The sequence below is a fragment of the Aptenodytes forsteri genome, unplaced genomic scaffold (genome assembly GCF_000699145.1).
Source record: "Aptenodytes forsteri isolate BGI_AS27 unplaced genomic scaffold, ASM69914v1 Scaffold167, whole genome shotgun sequence".
Taxonomy (NCBI): Eukaryota; Metazoa; Chordata; class Aves; order Sphenisciformes; family Spheniscidae; genus Aptenodytes; species Aptenodytes forsteri.
In genome coordinates, this window is record NW_008795926.1 from 930247 (window position 1) to 950578 (window position 20332).

Sequence of the window (20332 nt, forward strand, 5' to 3'; positions counted from 1 at the left end):
GATGGGAAGCAGTGAATGAATTCCTTGTTTTGCTTTGCTTGCGTGCACGGCTTTTGCTTTACCAATTAAACTGTCTTTATCTCAACCCACAAGTTTTCTCACTCTTGCCCTTCTGATTTGCTCCCCCATCCCACCGGGGGGGGAGTGAGCGAGCAGCTGTGTGGTGCTCAGTTGCCAGCTGGGGTTAAACCATGACAAGGCTTTTACCAACCTGGTGGGAACACACACACTCACGTGTTTGAAATGGGAAAATACTTTGCATGCAGAAAAAAACCCGCATGAGTAGCTTCTGTTGCAAATATTACAGTTTACCATCCTGCTGAACTTATTTGCGGAGTTAAGATGTCTGAACGACATGTTTCTGAAGCCGAAGCCACAGGAAGTCCTGGGCCAGGACAGGCACTCTGGCCACAGCATGTCAGGCAGAGTCTTTTGTTCAGGCCATAGCTCAGCCCAAATCCTGTCCTTGGATGGAAACGGGAGGCTTGTATTTAAGTCAGCAGAAGCCTCTAGTACACATCTGAAGGTAGAAACAAATCACCTGTTATAAAAGAAGTCAGACTGCTCTGTTGCTCTGAATGACACCAGAGCATCTGACAACCTTTACTATCTTGTTCCAGACGAAGGGGTCTATGCCATGCTCCCTAGCTGTTCAAAGTCCCGTCAGTGTCCACTGAATTTTAAACAACAGAAAAAGGTCATATATAACAGCATGGGATCTACTATCCATTAAGGTGCAGTAAGGTAAACAACACTTCATGTGGTAGCTGGCCGGGAAATTTGACATGAAATTTCAATTAGCAAAACATTACAATGAGCCATCCTTAAAGTTCATCAAGATTTTCAGGTTAATAGTATTGTTTTCATAAAAAATACTGTGATATCATCATAAATCATATCTACTGAATGCTAAGAAAAAGGATAATTGCGTGTTTAAGCAATGTGAAATAATTGTTAGGCTGAAAGATCATTCCCTAAATCACATTATTAGTAGTTTGTTCAACCTAATTTGAGAATTTCTGAGTGCTGGTATGTACGGCAATTCCAGCAGTGTGAGCTGGGAGTGATCAACACTCCTGAAACTTTGTTTTTAACAGAGCTGCAGATCTTGATTCCTCTTCAGGTTTTGGGGAGGTGCCTGATTTTTTCTGTATTTACAAAGTCAGACCAATGCTCCTTCTAGGCATGAGGGCTCCACATGCACCACCTACGTCCATGAAATCCCTATTTTTTTTTTTTAACTTGGTCAGCTCATTTTATGCACTGTAATTGTCTCTGCATCATTTGTTCTCCTTCTTTAACAGAGCCAATAATATATCAGAGATGAAAATGTTGTAATGCCTGGAAGTATCTGTGGCAGGAGCTATTCCATAGGAGATGCTGAAGTTGTAGACTTCTACTATTGCTCTGAAGGTCTGATTTAGTGGATATTTCAGGTTTCCCAGCCACCTGAAGTAAGGAGTGTGAGCTATAGGTGGACACACATAGTTAGCATAGCTGCAAATAAGTGGAATACACATAAGCCAAGCATGAGCAGTTGAGGACCATAACTTCTTACTGGACATGTCAAAGAAGTCCTCAGCTTTTCTGCAGGCTCAGGATGAATACTTTATGTCATTCTTCATGGAGTATTTATCTTCAATATCAAAGAAAACACAGGAGATACTAGTTACCAAGTAATTGGAATTAGACTTGAAAGAATGAGGTTTCCTTTCCCTAATAATAAAAAAATAAAACCACCACCAAAACCTCTGTTTCAATGTTTCTATCCTAAAGAGATTTTGTACATTCCCTGTATAGATCTGTCAGTGGATATAACATTTACAAGCTGGCACAGTAGCAACTGAGCATAGATCTGTATTTGTATTGACAAGATTGTCTTAACTGGCCAGTACAGGCCAGTACAGAAAGGCAATGTGGAGAGGACTTCCAATTTAAAAGCGTCAAAGTTGACCAAACATTGGAGTATCATCAAAAAACATGATATTGAAAACTCAGATTAATGGTTTGGAGTGAGGTGTCATTGCGTGCTGATCACTATGTGAGCAAGGAAAGTGCTTTCACCATAGAGAGTCATGCATCTAATTAAAAAATTGTATGTAAGGAAGCATGCTTAAAATGTTGCCATTATTGGTAATGATGTCTGATACTGTAATTGAAGTAATTTTTCACTCGTGCTTTAATTAAAGGATGTTCCTCAGTGTTTCGGACCAACAGGCCACTGATAATCCTCTGTCTTGCAGACTACCAAACCATGCAAAAATTTGTTTGTAAGTTCTGTTCTCGTTTGATGGACCAGCTGTGAACTTTTTACCAGGGCCTCACTGACTGCCTCGGTGGAGCTATGTGCCAATGCGATGGTTTGGATCTACACAGCAAACGGTGGGTAGCAGCAACAGTTCTCAGCAGTGGAGAAAAGACAGCAACTGGGGCAAACTCAAACGATTTCTTTAGGTACTTCTGCTTGTGGAGGACAACAGAGTAATCCCTAAATGCTATGGGTAAAATGGGGTTAGTGATGAACCATAAAACTAGGTGTAAACAAAATGATCAACGTGTCCAGTGAGCAGAGTTGTGCTCAGAGCTGGAGAAGACTCCCTCCAGACAGCTCCGGATGCTCAAAGGAGCGAGAGAGGCCTGCAGCCCTGTTTGAAGGTATGGTACCTGGGAGAGCCACCTCCTCGGAGGGGAGGGTCAGGGAACAGGAGGAGATCCACAGAACAGTATGGAAAGTAACCAAGAAGTAACCGCGGCAGACATGAAAACCACTATCCAGAATATGAGCAGGAGATGAAAATTACACCATAGCTGGAATTAAGGAGGCTGCAGTTTTATCAGTAACTTTTTTGTGTAGTTGGTAACTCTATCAGTTGGCTTCTAAGCTGTGGCAGGCAATCAATAGGACTGATAAACCAAGCCTTGCAACTGAGGATATGTGGGAAAGAAGCGTATCAAGTTTTCACCAGTTTGCTTAGTAAGAAAAAAACCTGTAACAATGCACTCTTAATTGGAATGAAGTTTTGAAAAAAAATTTTTAAGGATTTAATAAGAAAAGGATCAGTGAATGCATGAATCATTTGCAGTATGTGAAACTTTGTTCCAAATGGCATTTAACTTTCTATTTTGTGAAGTTTAATGTTTTCTGATTGTTACTGCACTTAAAAACAACTTGAATAGGTATCAGCTTTTCTCCAAATACGCCAACATTTTCAGGCTTGTGCCTGCTGAGACTATATGAAAGTGAGCAAACCTTTGACCAGATGTAACTTGCAAGTGGATTTTTTTTTAATGGCATTAAATGTCAGTAGATTGATATTGCTTAATATGATGAATGGTGACGTTTTCAAAGTTGTTGGCCCTTTTTATTAAGTGTTTTACAAGCTTTCAGATGCCTGGTGTTTTTCTGGCAGCTTTACTGAAATGAACCAGGAATGTGGTATTTGTCCCCTGAGTGCTAGTCATACTGAGATTTATCAGCTCTCTAGGAGGAATAGCAAGTTAAAGTTTGAAGAACTGATGTATTGAGATACTGTAAACTATTTCTCACCCATGGAGTTGGACCAACGGAGTTGGACCAAGGACACGTGTCTCCTCTCATTTCATCTGCTTTTGTTGCAAGTAGGGCTCTTGGATGGTATGCAAGCCTGAAATTGCAACAGCCAAGTACAGGAAATGCTTCACGAAGCTTACTTCAGCCCTAGAGCTGCACAGGGAGCTGAAAGGGAAATAAGCAGAACCTTAGAGCATCTGGCTTGCTCTCCTGTTACTACAAGGAGGATAACAGAAGAGAGAGCAATGGCTGTTTCTGCTGGAAATAACCTCTTTATCTGCACTAGGCAGCTGCCAGCCAGCCTGGCTGTCCAGAACGGTGGGCAACGTTCAGTCTTTGTCACGACTTTTGAAACTGGTCTCCTGGTGCACCTCATGCACTCCAACCACTGATGGGCATTCAGTCCAGGACACCAGAAGAAAGAGGTCCAGGACACCACAGCTAATCCAAAGTTAACTCCCTGGACATGCATACGCTTGAGGACTGGGTCCTCTGTACCAGCTGGTTTGCTCTACAGATCCACTCCTTTTGGGCCACTCTATCTGTCTATCTCAGCGTAACCTTTCTTGCCCCACTGTCCTAGGAAACTGCCTGCTTTTTCTGTGCTGAGAGTTAGCTCTACAACAGAGCATTATTATTGCACATCTACAGCAAGCACCACTGGCTCCTGCTCCTCCTCCTCCTCCTCTTCATCATCATCATCATCATCATCATCATCAAAAAGAAATATATATACTTTAGGTACTGAAAGATTGTTTTTAAGTCTGTCCTCTTAGCTTGTAAACCAAGATGTTTGCTACATTTTGTGATGTGCCAAATTTTCCAAAATTACTGAGAAATGAGGACAATTGCTTCCTTGCAGGTTTTTTTCCTATTAAAATCTTCATTAAACCAGTCAGACTACAGAACACCTGAAAATTACTGGTGTGCATTCACATGCTGTCAGAGAACTAAACACCCAAGACTTAAACAGCTTTAAAGCTTACAGGTAGCCTTTATCCCCAGAATCTGGGTCTTATATTTTGCAAGATACACTTCTTGAAGAAGTTCACAAAACACTCCCCGAATCTTTATCGGTCCAACAAACCTGTGGTTCATTGCAGAATGTGGCTACGTGTCAACTTGTGATCAAATTGGCCAGAGCTGTGTGTATCCCTACAGACTCCAGAGAGCCTGTTTTCCAGGGCCTCTTTCTGGCAGACCTTTGGTGGAAACATACTAGGGCTTGAGCCTGATTTTTAAATGGAGTAAAACAGGTCTCCAGTTTAACCCTTTAGTATGTTGTTCTTGCATCTCAGAGCACTGTGCCTGTTTAGCATTTTTGTCTTGGTGCAGCCTGCAATCCCATTGCAGTTCTCCGTTCCTACTTGCCAGGTTTGCTCTTGCAAACCCTAAATCTGATCTCGTCTGATCCCTAAACGCTCTGATCCATTCAGACGAAAAAGAGGAAGATCTCTGCTGAAGCCTGTATGTGACAGAAGTTATGGAAGTGTTTCAAAATGCATGAATTACAAAATATAATTCATAAATCTTTTGTGTGGATAGACCTGGAGAAGGGATGTACCCTGTGCTGTTGCACAAATGGGTTTCCTACAGAGAATGTGATATAGAATAGGATACGGAAATGGGACGTCCCTACTCACAATAGAATAGGAATAAAGTTTTCACCTAAAATTAATGTGTGTAAAACAATAATGCTGCTGGCTACTAGACCCTGTCTTTGGTGCGGAAAAGATCATAACAGAATAAAGGATGTGGATTAGCCTCTGAATGGCTCCTTCTGTTAATAAAAAAACCACTTCTGTGCCTTTGTCTGTGTTTTAAAAACTATAGTTACAAAAGCCAGATCTTCTTGCAGGACTAATGATATAGCAGATGCCTCTGAGGATAGCTCAGTGACAATAATAGAGTTGCAGAAATATTTCTGATCTTTCTTTTTTGTAGAGCTGGGACTGCAGGCTGATCCAACTCCTAAGTGTGCTGTGGTGGTTTCTGAGATGATACTGGAAAGGCGTTAGGAGAACACAGTTAGGATGCACTTCTGAGGAAGATGGAGGTGGTGATGTGAAGATCAGTCAGAAGATAACTCCCAGCTGATGGCAAGGTGAGGAGAAATGGTGGGAAGCCACAGGGCTTAGAAGGCAGCAGGCTGTATCACTAATTTATTCAGGGGATAGTTTCTGATTGATTAGAGTCTAGCTGCAGGAATGCTACAGTTTTACTAGAAAGTCAAGATGGGGAACCTGTGCCATTTATAATCAATCTACAGCATCAAATTATCAAATCTCTATGAGGGACAGAGAGACATGTCACAAAAAGGAGGATCCCAAATTCTTCATGTCTGCTACAGGGGTGACAGAAGCAGAGTCCCCCCACCAAAAAAAAAAAAGAAAGAGAAGTGACCAAAGACTAAGGCAAGTTCAACCTGAGAAAGTTTGGGTGCATGCAACATATGTTATTAGTTTGTTCTGAAAACAGCAAGAATAATGTCAGTAAAGTACAGAAATGGGCTGCTAGCCATACTCTTCACTCTGAAATTAGCAAATATAGCTGCGAGGCAAGAAGAGAGGGAAGCCTAGCAGGCAGATAAACCAAAACAAATACCAAGGAAAAAGCAAGTACATTCTGGGAAAGCATTCAAAGCTTCAGGCTATGAGGAGCTTGATGCTGACATTGGGAAAGAGCACCGTTTTGTAGTGCTAGCCACTCGGAAGAAGGGTGGCCCCAGGATTCTTCCCACCCCACCGCCTGGCAAGCCTTTGGGATGATCTGCTGTGATGACTGGACCTCATGCAGTAAGCCAGTCAGACAGGTTTTAGAAAATTGCATTCTTGGACTTGGCATGGAGAAAGAGAAGCTGTTGAACAAACCGTACAAGCCACCTGTCCTTCTCTTACGGCTTGTCTACATCACGTACCAGTATTATTTCTTAAACTGTCAGCAAGTGACTTCTGGGAAATTGTATAATCCACTCAGTCACTTGGAGACAAAAATGTTTAGTGTATTTTTTATGAACTTTAGTCCTTAAGGCACTTTTCCCACAGCTGTCCCAAATTGGTTTCAGTCATATCTTGATGGACCTCTTTAGTTCACTATACTTCCTTTACTGCTCTGGTATCATACTGACTCAGTGTCACGTCCATCTTTAAATACCAGTACGCCACTAGACCTCCCTCTTTTTCAATGATTTATTGCTAGCATCATACACTACTCTTGGCCTTACATCAGTCACACCTGGTTCTGGAGGGATCACTGCACAGAACATATATTTCCTTATGGTTTGGGGAAAGGAGGGGATCACATCCTGTCTCAACAGCATCACTGTAATGCCTAGATGTAGAGAAGTACATGGCAAAATGAAGAAAATGGATGGAGGCCTTTCCAGGGGAGGCTTCAGTGCTCTGACAAAAGAAAGGGCTCTTGCATAAGAACAATAATGAACAACAATTGGACGTACGCACACATTTTCAGTTCCTGCCCCTAACATTATGAATGGGTCTTATTTTCTTCCCTGGGGTCACTCCTGATGGGAATGAAGTAACCCTACGATCACAACTGCAATTTTAACCAAAACTTAAAACCTGGATTCCACAAGATCCATGTCCTAGCCCCTGAAGCTGACCCTGAGGAAAAGATAAACCTCAAAGCCCAAGCAGATGTCCAACATAACTATACCAGGATTATCATGGGCTCACTTACAAAAAGGAATTTTAAAATAACTTTTTTTCTGGGGACCTCATGGGAAGCTATTGGAAGCTTTTCAAGCAAGCTCAGTTTTTATTACCAACCCCACACCCATTTTATGGATGCTCCAAATGATGTCCAGGATGAACAGTCTATGCTTTGTAGTGTTTCCTTTTCTGAAGTATCAAACTCTCCTGGTTTTGATTACCCCTTTCAAGCACCCCCTCAATCCATCTACTCATTTAATATTCCCTCAGTCCCTCGTTGCATGACTTCTTCCCTCACCATGTACTCAAAATAGTGCCTGTGCCAATAAAATGTGAGCTCTGAAATGTTTATTTCTGTAATACAACAAAGTGTTCTCTTTCCCTTTCAGATGGCTACTGTTCCACACTCCAGCTGATGGCATCTCATAGGTTATAAACAGACACTTCACAGCAAAGGCTTTTTTCCTGCTGTGGTTGATACACAAAGATGAATCTCAGCATAGAGAGTATGTGGCTTCATATCTCAGCAACATCTTGAGTTTATAGCTACCCTGTGCCTTGATAGGGTGTTTTTCTATAAATCAAGACATTTCAAAATGCAGAGGAATGAGTAACAAGGAAAGTGAAAGTATAAAAACACAGAATGATTTTGGCATGAATCATGGAAGACAAGAAAGTCATTCCAGGGCTGGCATAAAGTGACACCAGCACTGGCCTTCTACTGCAGCAAATTTTTGGAGACCATTGAGTAGAATAACATCACTCATATTTTGCTGATACTCCCATAGCTTTCTCTGCATCTTGATCAAACCGGAGATAACATATTTCAAAGTAAAGATGACCCACAACATGTAGTTGGGGCACCCCTATTTTGCATGGATTACATAAAAGCATATTCAGCAAACATTTTCCCCAAACATTGCACAGGCAACATCTCTCACCTACGTTGAAGAAAGAGTATTACCTTTCTTGTCTTATATTCATTTAGACATATGTATCCCATTTACTCCATCACATTAATTTCTGATCTATACTGATATGCAAGAACAGTATGGATTATGTAAAGGATGAAAAAGCACTGGTCAAAACTAATCACTTTGTGTTTTATTCATCCCTTTTGTCCACCACTCTTTTCTCTCTGCTCACTTTAGCGTGTTGCTAACCCAGGGGTTAGACCCTGAGAACTTGTTTAGGCAGAGAGCTCATTATGAACTCTTCACAGGCACCATTTGCTCCGTGTTTGTGTGAGGAGATCTTTGGGATTCACAAAACTCATAGGTGGAGCTGAAGAATCACAATAACATGATCCATGAGCCATGATCTGAAAAACTCCGGTTTCTTTTCTCTGGGTTTGTTTACTGGCATCGTACAATGTGGACTAGCCATTACAGATGTTTCTTCAACTCCCAGGATGGCTGACTTTGCAAAACATTAATAACCCCAAGTGCAGGCTTTGACCCTTCTACCAAATCTGGCTCTATTCTCCTTCATCCTTATTTGCCTTTTCATGTTTTTGTTGTTAGGGCTGTGAGTATTTTCTTCCTTAAAGTTGGATACAAACAAGAGTACATTAGAACCCAACCCTTTACAATAATCTTTCCAATCTCATTTCAAAAGACGTGGAAATCTCAAATGTTGAACCCTAACATCTTGTCTCCATTTGGATTTGGGAAGCACAAAGGGCAAAACACAGACCTCACATCAACTGAGTTCTTTCCGCAAGTCTCTGGATTGTAATCCCTGGCCAATGCTGTCATAAGATACAGAGTGGCTGCAGACTAGTCAGGAAACAAGGATAGACAGCAGTGCAATTAATATGGCATTATATGGGTGTACAGTATTTAACCACTGCTTCTCTGGGCCAGAAAGATGTTGTCAAATGGAAAAAGCAACGTAGAGCCCAGTGGACAATACACCTTCCAAAGAAAGATCTGCCTTCATCTTACCCCTTCCATTACCACTTCAGGAGATACAGGTCCTGATATATGTCACTTTCTTTCCTCTTGGTAATTAAGTTTCGCTTAAATAGTTCTGTTTGCATGGTAATGCACACCAAGTTACAGTGTTTTACTCCATTCTCAATTTCTTTACTTCCCTCTGTTCACGTTCTGTGCATTACAGGATCAATCCTATTGCTAGAGAATCTTCTCAGGCAATGAGTAATTTGTCAAAAGAATATTAGGGGAAATATCCCAAACAAACTTGTTGGACCAAATGCAGCTATGCAGGACTCTATCTCTGAGTAGAACAACTGCATATATTCACTTTGATGGTTTTTATTTCTCAAACTGGGAATATTTTCAAAGTTTAGTTAACACAATTGTATTATAAAAAAAAGCAAGTGAGCCAAATCCCTGCCAGCATGCCACTTTTGTTATACAACTTAATCATTCTTCTCCTTCACTCACGTAATAGACACTTCAGTTGCATAAACATATTTTATTGTATCATAAAATGACAATCTGGGATTGCTTCAAATATCTTAATGGTTCCTTGTTGTGGGTTGTATGTAGCAGAAATAATGAAACTTGGGGTGCATCCCAAGAATTATCTCAGTACTCTCCCCAAATTCATTGTGTCATCCCTAAACAAAGTGGTGTGATCATAATAGGCAAGAACTAAGGAATCCACTATGGGGAACGGTGACTTCATCTTAACATTATGACTGTCCTTCTGAAACTGCAACCGAGCTGACTGTTGCCCAATAACTGTGTTTATTGTTATTGCCATCTCTGTTGCCATGCTGTGTCCCTTACTACCATCAGAGAGGGTTGTATCAGATAGTTCCCCACTACCCCAGCACCTCACAGCTCAATGGACCAGTTAGTACCACAGCATAGGGAAGATAGGGCCAAGCTAAAAATTCATCTGGGAGACATCTTCCACTTGCACAGCCACCAGTTTTCCTTGCCTGAACTCTCATTAAAGTGTTGCTTGTATATCCAGTACTGAAAAGCAACTCAAAATCTTTATCATCCAAGTATCTATCTAGCAGTTGTGAAATAATGATACTCACCAGCAGTCCGAAGCAACCAGCAGGACTCAGGAACCAAAACGAGCCTATTGCCTCATCTACCATCAAACCTGCCACAGAAATGTTATCTAATCACACGCAAACGCCTCACATGCAGAAATCTGAGGGTACCTGGTGTGGTTGATACAGTGGTTTGCCACACCACTTGCCGTTGCCATGACTGTTGTGCTAAACAAAGAAACTTTCCTGGAATTAGCAGAAGGGGAAAGAGGTACTGTGGTGGGAACTGAGTGGCAAATTTGGAATTGGAAAGAAGTATCGGATGAAGGCACTGCAAAGTATGAATTTTACGGGTAAAAGGAAGGTGTCCATGCATCTCTAATCAAGGAATGTCACAGAAATTGCCAAATGAGACAACATAGATTTCTGAGAACATCTTTTAAAAAGTTTAGCATTGCAATGCTGTAAGTATATATCCATTTTTACTTTTCTGATGGCTGATCCTGAAATAGATCTCAGGATACCTTTACAAAACACCACATCTTTTGCACACACTTGATTATTTAAAAGAAAAACATTGAATGTGAACATACACAGCTGGTTACAGGCATTTAAAGATTCTCTGTCAGCAAAGTGCTTTTGTTTGCAATTGCAAAAGAAAGAGGCAGACAAGCAGCAAGACAGCGTGTCTGGAATTTTTAAGTTAAAACCAAGAATTCCAGGAATGGTCCAAACAATCAGAGAACTGGAACAATAGATTTCCAACAGGAGGGGTAAAAAAAAAAAGAGAGGGGAAATTCTGAACATCTGCTCACTTATTTACATTACATGTTTTTAATATGTGTAGAAAGATTGTTGCCTCAAAAACAAAAGAGAAATTAGTAAAGGTTTAATGTCACATCTTTTATGCTAAAAACTTCATGCAAACACACTCCTTTCTAGTTAACCTAGATTGTGGTTGCTTCCAAAAGTACCTTACCTTTTTCTCTTTTGTGTGTAATTGATTACCACAACAAAATGACTGCAGCATCAGAAAATGCACAAATAGAGCTAACTAAGCATCCTATCATGCAGAAAGGACCACCCCCTCCAATAGCCTCAGAAATCAGATCTTGACCATGCAATCCACTGGGACCATCTGGTGAAACAAAAGAAAAGCTGTGCAAGTGGAGAGCTTGCTAGGTTCCAGCAAAATAGGTAAGTACAAAAAGCTCAGCGATACAGGCTGTAAGTAGCAGAATAATTCTAGGGGCTTGCATCTGGCATGCTGGTATTGCAGCATTTTCGTCTATTTTTTATTTATTTATTTTTATTCTATTGTTTCTTTGCTTACTCTTCAAGAGCCTCTCAAAACTGAGATGGCATGCTCAAGGTTGAAACCTTAGCTTTACTCTTGCAACTGTAGACAGAAGTTCCTAGGTACGGCTGCTAGTTAGCACACCTGCTGAGGCAAATCTTGCTACATAGCAGTGGTAGAATATGTGTGTATCCTCAGCAGCAAACAGGAAACATTCATTCTGGTGTAAAATATTAAAATGACACTTTGAGTTAATATGAAGTAAAACATTTCAAAAGTATTGGACAGTATAATTTCAAAATTATTTTCATTTTGAAATGTGTTTTAAATTGTTCACATTTTAATTTTATGCAGTCATTTTCCTCCTATTACCTTTTTTAATATCAGTTATGAAACAGTGAACAATGAAATACCCGAATATAATTTCCTAACCTCCGTAATTAATTTACTGAATAAAATTTAATATGCTTATTACCAAAATACCTACCGTAATTCTAATAACAAAAGTAATTATGAACAGATATATAATAAAATGTTAACTTAAAAATATATACTATAAAAATAAGGAATAAAAACATAGCTACAAAGCTCTAAATTTGAAATGAAACATTTAAAGTTCAGCTAAAACACTTCAACTAGAGTGAAATGAAAAATATGTAGAAACGCTGGAATTTTTCACCAGTTGGATTTATTGCTGCAGCCAGCTCTGTGCTTTCTGGGGATGTGATATATACAGGCAAGAATGTCACCGCGTGACTTTTGGTACGTTAGCAAATCTTCAGCTCTGCAGTATCAAGGAGGGTGCAATTTCGTCTTACACATCTCTAGTGACAACACCGGTTGTAAAGTTTCCCACCCTCCTTCAGTCTTGACTATTTATTCCTGCCCCCGTGCAGCTGTTCACCCCCTCCCGTGCTGAGCCGATGTTACAGTCTGTGAGAGCAATGGGAAAGAATATGAAACCCCCCCATCCCCTTAAAGAGGAAATACAGAGAGAGGAAGAAGGGAAGCAATGATGAAGTGTTGATTGTGCCCTTTCCACTCATATTTAACGAATTATTTGCTTCTCTGAAGTCCATGTAAATATTGTCAATGCCTGTACAGCATCACTCTCTGAGTGACCATATGGCATGGTACTCTTCCCACTTAAAATCGAGACATCTGAGGGCTGACAAGCCAGAGCGAACCCCGGGTTAGCATAACAAAACTGGATTCTTATCAAGGATATTAGGATAAAGCCAAATTAGTGCAAGTGATATGACTTTGCCTCCTAAACTTTGTGTTCAGACTCTGTTGATTTAACAAATGAATGACTTGCATAGGGGTAACACCCACTTCTTCTAGGCAGCATTGGCTGAAAAATACACTTGTCAGTTATAACAACGTTAAAACAAAGGAAGCATTCCCAGAGGAGCAGATGGGAAAGGAACCAAATCACCTTTTTCTCAGCCGCATCAATATTGCTATTTCTTCTGAGCCCAGAAAAGTAAAGAAAAAATACTATCCTCCACCTTTGAGGTCTTTGGCTGGGAAGCACTGTAGGAATCCCACATAAATTATCATTGACTCTTAACTTATTGTATGCTGTTATAAAGCCTACAATGAATACTTCATGTCAGAGGTTTATATAGTCCTAAGATTTCTAAGGCAAAGGTAATAAGCTTAAAGAGCATTTTGCAGACTCTTTCTCAACTGAAGAAACATGGTGTAATGGATGGGTGTTTATTTTTCAATTGAAGTCACTGTAAGATAAAAGACTTTATCCCAATGCAGATATAACAGAGAATGGAAAATGTAAACCATCTGCCTGTGAAAAAATGTAAAGGATTTATGGAATGGCTGGGAGGACTTCTGCACAATGTATAGGCCATAGCAAACTTTTGCTTTTGATCAAGAGACAGGATATAGTGAAACAGCCACAGACGCTTTGCCAGCACATGGTAAGAAAAAACACAGCAGTCAGTGGAGACACTTGGTCCAAGGCCTATTCACTTTAGCGTTTTACCACTTTAGCATTTATCATCTTAGGCTGTTTAACAGAGAGAGATTTACCCTAGTCTTCGATATATTTAAATAAACCAGCTGCACTCCCAAACTTCTTAGAAAGATTATACAGCATATACTGCCATAAGAGCATCAGAAGAAGGCCCACCATTTGGCTCTCTACATATTAACTCGGTGTTGCTTAAAATGGACGCCACAGGGCAGATGTGAAGATTCAGAAAAACACCTAAAAATTGCTCTGGTAAAATGGCTGATGTAATAATCAGATTCATTCAGTTGTAATGCCAGGAAAGACAAGAGGTCCCTTTGGGCTCAGTGATCTTACAGGTAATTCATCTGGGTTTGATAGGTGAGAGTAAGACTGTGGTTGGAGGCAGCAGGAGGTTTTGCAGACAGGAAATCACGGGAATAGAGTCTTGGGGAGAATGCTTAGTCCGAGATTTACGTTCTGTTATTGTTTTTCAGTAACCAATAAAGCCAAGCCCCTCAAAACATAGCTAAGCTATACAGTTATAGGGCACACTGTATTTCACTGGCCAGCAACTCTTTTCTGTGCTCTGGGGTCATGGAAAAGCAGAGATACTGTTTGAGGGCATATCGGCGTGCTCCAGGTCCTATAAAAAACCTGAGGAGCAGCACAAGGTCGTTGCCTTGAATTACTCTTTCACACTTTCTATACTGCACCTGTCTCTGCATCTCCTGTCAGGAGCCCCTTTTCATTTCCACTTTTTCTTCTGGCTTATCTGCCTTACCCTTGCACTTTTTAATGGATTGCTAAAGCTGAATCCTCCCAAGACTGGAGAAGAGAGGCAGGAGACTGATGAGCAATCTGGCAATCTGTCATGCACAAATGTCAAAACCTAGGAGGAGACCTTATAAAGGAAAAATGTCATGTGTTATGGTAAAATCTATCCGGTTCTGAAGAGCATCTTACGACGCAGACAGAGCAAGCGGCTGCCCCTCTCCAGGCAGGTAAGTCAAGGTAACAATGAGTAGAGGAAACAACTACTAGAGGCTACTAAAATGGCACAATGGACATGGATGGACCATCCATTTGCCAAACAGAAAATATTTGGTACAAAAGGAAAGAGAAGGGCAGAAAATAGGGGGTTTGAGCATTAGAAAAAGCAATCAGAATTTTTCACCTGCACACAGTAGTAGATTTTGCTCTAGTCTTATTCAGAGAATGAATTTACTATCTTAGTTGAAATAGATACTCAATTCTGTCTACAATAGATAGATAGATAGATAGATAGATAGATAGATAGATAGATATTTCTTCATAATTTTGATTGAATAGATATTTCTTCATAATTTTGAACTCCTTTGATGGCAAAGTAACTTTGTCATAAACAAGTGACTGAATCACAAATACATTTTATCTGTAACTGCTGTAACAGCAATTATTAAAAGTTATTTTGTGAGCTGTAAGAAATGCATATATAATTTTGAATTTTTCAAGTTAGTTATTTTTATGTTTCCATTACATGGTATTTACTTGTACTGAATAGCTTATACTTTTGGATCCAGTTAAAATAGCCACTTTTTTAAGCCTACAGTCTTGTTTCTTGAGACTTGAATATAATTGCCCTAGCCACATGAAGAAAGCTCTCCCAATGTGATTAACATGAGAAGATCTCTTGAGAGTAATCAAGTTACATCACTTACAGTGATGTGGATTATATAAAACATAGGAGTCAAATTTTAAATCCTAGCAAGAAATGGTAGAAAGGACTTCAAATAAACTATTTTCTTATATGAAGATCCATAGTGACAGCAAAAATTACAGAGAATGGGAGGAAATAAATTCATACAAGAATCAGGATTAGTATTCAGGTTAAGGGTTAAAGCACTCTCCTCTTTTTCCTCTGTACATGAAGATCTCATGATAATAACATATGCAATGTGGTTATAACATCACAACTCCCATAAACACAATCTATTAGATTTTTTTTTAAATTACTGCATATATCAATGTTTATTTATTAGAATACAGTTGGCATGGCTGGGTGATGGAAAACAAATAAAACTTTCAAAACCCTAAATACATTTATCCAGTCCTAAATAATAACTCATCTGGGAAGTCAGAGATAGTTTTGGTTACTCTATTAAAGAGGGCAAAAACTTCAAGAAAAGGGTCTGTAGAGCTTGAATTTTGTTCTTTATGCATCATGTGATTAAGACTAAGGAACTAAGAGCAGACACTGAGTCCATTTACAAATTTACAAATGAACCCTCCATCTCAATGGCACAAGAGGGCAGCCTGTTGGCTTTTATGCTAAACTTCATACCCATTGAATTACCCAACTCTAGTAGGTTACTCATTTTTTTATTTATCTGGGTTTCTATACTACGATCATTACATGCCATCCGAATGTCTCAATTAGCTTATGCTATGCCTATCAATGCTCAATGGCAGATATTCTTACTAGTATTATCAGCATACCTGTCCAAGGAAGAAAGCTTTTTCAGTCTCTCCTTCTTCTCACTTTTGAACCTGTTAATCCATTTCAGCCTGTGTAGCAAAACTAGACGTCTCAAAGATATTTAATTACCCAGATGTTACATATCTACAGAGAGAGAAAACGAAGTCTGGTATTCTTACTGAGGATAAAGCTGGGGGAACCGCTATGGCCCGTTCCCTTTGGCAAGGGGTGGCGGGCCATTCATCCCACGTGGATTGGCCAACCCCTTGGCACATGGCACTGCCTAGCTCATTAGCTCATTTCTAACTCTAGCTTGTGTTTCTCCCCCCACCTCAGAAACACAGGGGGGAAAAAAAAGACAAGAACATAGAGGCAAGTGCTGAACTGGAAACACTGCCAGCACAGGAAGATCTCAAGTTACTGAGATGCAGATCTGATGGGATACTGGAAGGGAAACTGGCTTATTGCAGGGAGAGGTGTTGGGTGACAGAGCATACAGATTTGGAGGAAATCAGGTTTCATTAGTTCTGCTGCTCGTGGAATAACTTGTCCTCCCTTCTGGTTTGCTTATCATGTTTCAGCAAGCATATGGAATATAACTATTCTAATAGCATCTTCTGAACTGGGCAAATATTTAGGAACTGCATTCTAATAGAAGTTCTCTTTTTCTAGTTTTTATGCATTAGGTGAAGGTGTCATGGGATACTGCCACTCAAAAGTAATGCTCTGCTAAAGCTGTCCGGATAAGAATGGGTGATCATTCCAGTTCCAGGAGACAACACACATGTCCAGCTGTGTGAAAAGGAGGAGACAAATACACTTACAAATTCCAAATAAAGAAGGCTTCAACTGGAAAAATGTCCCTGTTGCAACATGTAACTGCATCCCCACCCTTAAAAAACCCCAGACAGATAGTTTCTGCCTTTTGCAGTCATTCATTTACCTCTATTTAACAAGAAATCTGAGAATATCATGCAGCTGTCTGCATTCCCCTTGCAGCTGGAATAAATTTTTAGATTTATTCAGATTAATTTGAGACTAGAAATATTAGTACACCTTTACCATTCTCAAAATCCAATGTACTCATTTGACACTCCAACCAACCTATGTTTTGTTTGCCTTCACAACTGCCGATCAGCTTGGCAATGGACCAAATCCCAAGTCAGGATGCTCCGGTGCTTAGTGAACCCTGAAAAGCACCAGATCAGTGGGAGCTTCAGGGTATGCAGCACCTTCCAGAATCACCTGTTTTGGTGTCACGGATGTTGGCATCTTGTCCTTAAGTGGTTAACAAGGGTATACTTGACCACATGGTATGCTCAGGAAGACACTCCACCCAGACACCAATTGTTGGGCTTTTTTTAACACTTAACCCTCGTTTCTTTCCTCAGCACCTCTAGTGATTATCTTCCTATGCATTACCCTGCTTTGGTGGATAAACTCTCAGAAGCCTAGCTCTCCAAATGCACTGGAGAAGAAGCTGGGCTGTGAAATCCAGGCAGCAGGAAGGCACTCCAACCCTTTTTTGTTGTTTTAAACCTTGTTGGACATTTTGGTTTCTCTGAACTCTGGAAGCCAATTCACATAAGTAGGTAGATGGAGACCTGCAATTCCTTATATTAAGGCAGAGCCTCTTGTTAGTGCATTCATCTACAGCTAGGCAGATTACAGGCAGGGATTTTTTCTGTGTAAGAGAGAAATTTAGTTTAGACTGCTTCTCTGAGGACTTTACTGTTTGGAAACAGAAACTGCTACCTAGAAAAAAAGAACACCAAAAGCAGAGGCTCAAAGCTGCTTTATGAACCTAGGCTTATGGCAATAGCAGTTAGGTGTTCAAACGCCTTCTAAACATGGCCTTATGGACCTTCTTGTCTTTGCATACACAGCCATATTTTGAACCACTTAGGAATGTTATGATTTGTGGTTTGATATGGCCTGTGGTTTCAAAATGATGCTGAGCTTGTCATTGAGGTTACCCTGGAGAGACAGACAGATTTGTTTAGATCGTTCTTTTCCAGTCTTTGCTAATCTTTTCACTCTTTAGAGGACTTTGTGCAAACTGTAACATCTAAGAGGCTTCCAGAATTACAGAGGTCCCAAAAGAATACAAAAGAGTACAAAAATGCATGGGGCAACACTGGCAAATTTGATCACGGGGTTCAGCTCCCCCCCACTTTCAAGACCCTTTATGAAACTTGCATAACCCCTTAGTCCAATTAAATAAATAGTTAAATGAAGTTACTGTAGCTTCACAGGGAGACCTAGCTTTCGGTTCCCATTGTTCCTGTCACAGTCCTATGCACTGAGGTGCAAGGATGCCAAGGAAGCTGGTTTGATCAGTGCTGCTCAGTCCCAGAAACATAAATTGCAGATTTATTGGTTTCCTTCCCAATGTGCAGCTATCAGGCTGATGGCTCCCATTGATTCTGCATGGAGTCCCGAATGGTTGGCACTGCTGGGAAGTTCAGCTCTGTATTTTGTTGGAACCAGCATGATTTTTTTGAAGCCTACATTCTCTACGGTCAGTGCTCTGGATTTCCTGATCCCACCATTTCCTGGTACCAAAGACTAAGGAAGAAAAATCTGCAGATGGTATAAACTGGCAAAATCAATAAAAGTCTGGCTTGTAACCTCTCCCTACAATCTTCATAATCCAAATTAAGTTGGAGGGATATGAAGAATGATATAAAGATATAATGTTTTACATAAAAAATTAATGGTAACCATAAACACAGGCACCTTTCTCCCTGTATAACATTAACTGCCACCTGAAATTAAGAATCTTCTCTATCTTTTTAAAATATTAGATTTTTGCTATTGCATTATACAGAAAATAAAAATGTTCCACTTGTATTAGTTTGAGATGTTACATACTGAAACAATACTCTTTTATAGTGGTTTTAATACAAGATAGATGAATGTGTTGGATATTGTATGTTTTCAAACAAAGAAAAAACACGCAAATTAAGTGAAGGTCAAATTTCTTGTGGTTGAACCCATGAAGTAAATACAGAACATATTTTGTTTGGATCTTGGGGGAACAAACTGTTTTTATGGTGAACTAGTCATATTACACTAAAGCAAGCACTGTGATGTATTGCATTTCAAAATCACATATTTATAAAATAGGGAATGTACTGGCATCCAACATAATGAGTCTCAATCACAAAAACTGGAAACAATTCTGAAAAGTGAAAACTTGAAAAAATTCACTTTTATTTTCTAAATGGTAACATACAAAGCAGGAAAAAAACCTGCACTGAATGCTGATGTAAACCTTCATATCGCTAGGACCTGATAGTGAAAATCTGTTTATCATACATGACTTTCTTACATGAGTCTAAGTCAGACTGGTCATTCAGATTGGCTACATTTGAAACGTTCTGTCTTGCTAAACCCCGCTAACCTCCCCATGATCCTGGTCTTCATGATGCAGTATTTTACCTTAATTCCCATGCTTGTGTTTCACTAGGAAAATGTATGATAAAAATAAACATGGTACATCATCTTTATTGAATACGACTTGGCGGGTATTTTGTAAGTTTTACTGGTAAAATTAAAAACGATGGTATCTTAAGACAATTACAGTTCAGAAGTGGTTAGGAGGAGTGTCTGGAAACTTTTCAAACTTTGAAAATTGTTCTTGTTCCATTCAGGGAGAAAACCAAGATCCTTCAAGATTTCCTGCAAAGAAAGAGAGAATGAGAAGCTCAGAATAGGGAATAACGTTTTGTTACCGGAACTACCATTTGACTGCAGAGCACCAGCAGTCCATGCACAGGTGCTGCTTTGGGAGCTCCTTTGGTTTTAAGCAAAAATTGCATGCAGTGAACAACCTCAGCAAAAATTCTTACTAACTTTTATTCACTCATTAACAGCTGTGGTTGCAACTAGTCACCATTTTCCAAACCCCTTATTTTGCAAAATTCCTAACCTGCTGAATTGATGCCTCTCTCCCAAGATGAACAAGCCGCTCTGTATTGATTTATGACTGGTTGCATTTAGGAATTGCTATGTGGTAGGGAATTATGACATTTCTAAATAAACAATGATGTTAAGCATGAAAATGCTAGCCTCTGTGACCCACTGAAACAAAAGATGGATCTCAATATTCCTAAAGGAGGAGTAAGTTAAGCTCATTCATTTTAGGGATACAAATAAACACAGTGTGTTTGTAATTATACCAGTGAGTCACAGTAGAGTGCAAATTAATAGAATACTTTTTTTGTGCCTGAAGTCCGTCAATCTCTTCAAAAAACAGTGTGCTTGTCCCTCTTCCTTTCCCCAAGCACAGCCAGTCACTAAGCTGCATTAGTCCATCATCACGGCCGGGACAGTTTAGGTCACAACCCTTAATCTCCTTTATACCGGGACATTTATACTGTCACTACATAAGCGCTACACAAGGAA

At 39.9% G+C, this 20332-nt stretch overlaps 1 protein-coding gene and 1 long non-coding RNA gene across 4 annotated transcripts in view; one reads left to right on the forward strand and one right to left on the reverse strand.

Annotated features, from left to right (window-relative positions):
• The window catches only part of LVRN (laeverin), a 60300-nt gene extending 44153 nt beyond the window's left edge, over positions 1-16147 (reverse strand). The window contains exons 1-3 of one of the 3 annotated variants that reach the window (XM_009285025.1): positions 16102-16147; positions 15943-16011; positions 11529-11712 (exon numbers count right to left, since the gene is read on the reverse strand). The gene's annotated coding sequence lies outside the window, so the exon portion shown is untranslated. Of the gene's footprint in view, positions 1-11528; positions 11713-15942 lie in introns of all 3 variants that reach the window. The other 2 variants (XM_009285023.1, XM_009285024.1) reach the window with 2 other exon arrangements.
• On the forward strand, positions 14087-19438 carry LOC103903759. Its single transcript, XR_657864.2, has 2 exons — positions 14087-14468; positions 16595-19438. It is a non-coding gene; the product is annotated as an uncharacterized LOC103903759 (long non-coding RNA).
• The last annotated feature ends 894 nt before the right edge of the window (positions 19439-20332 follow it).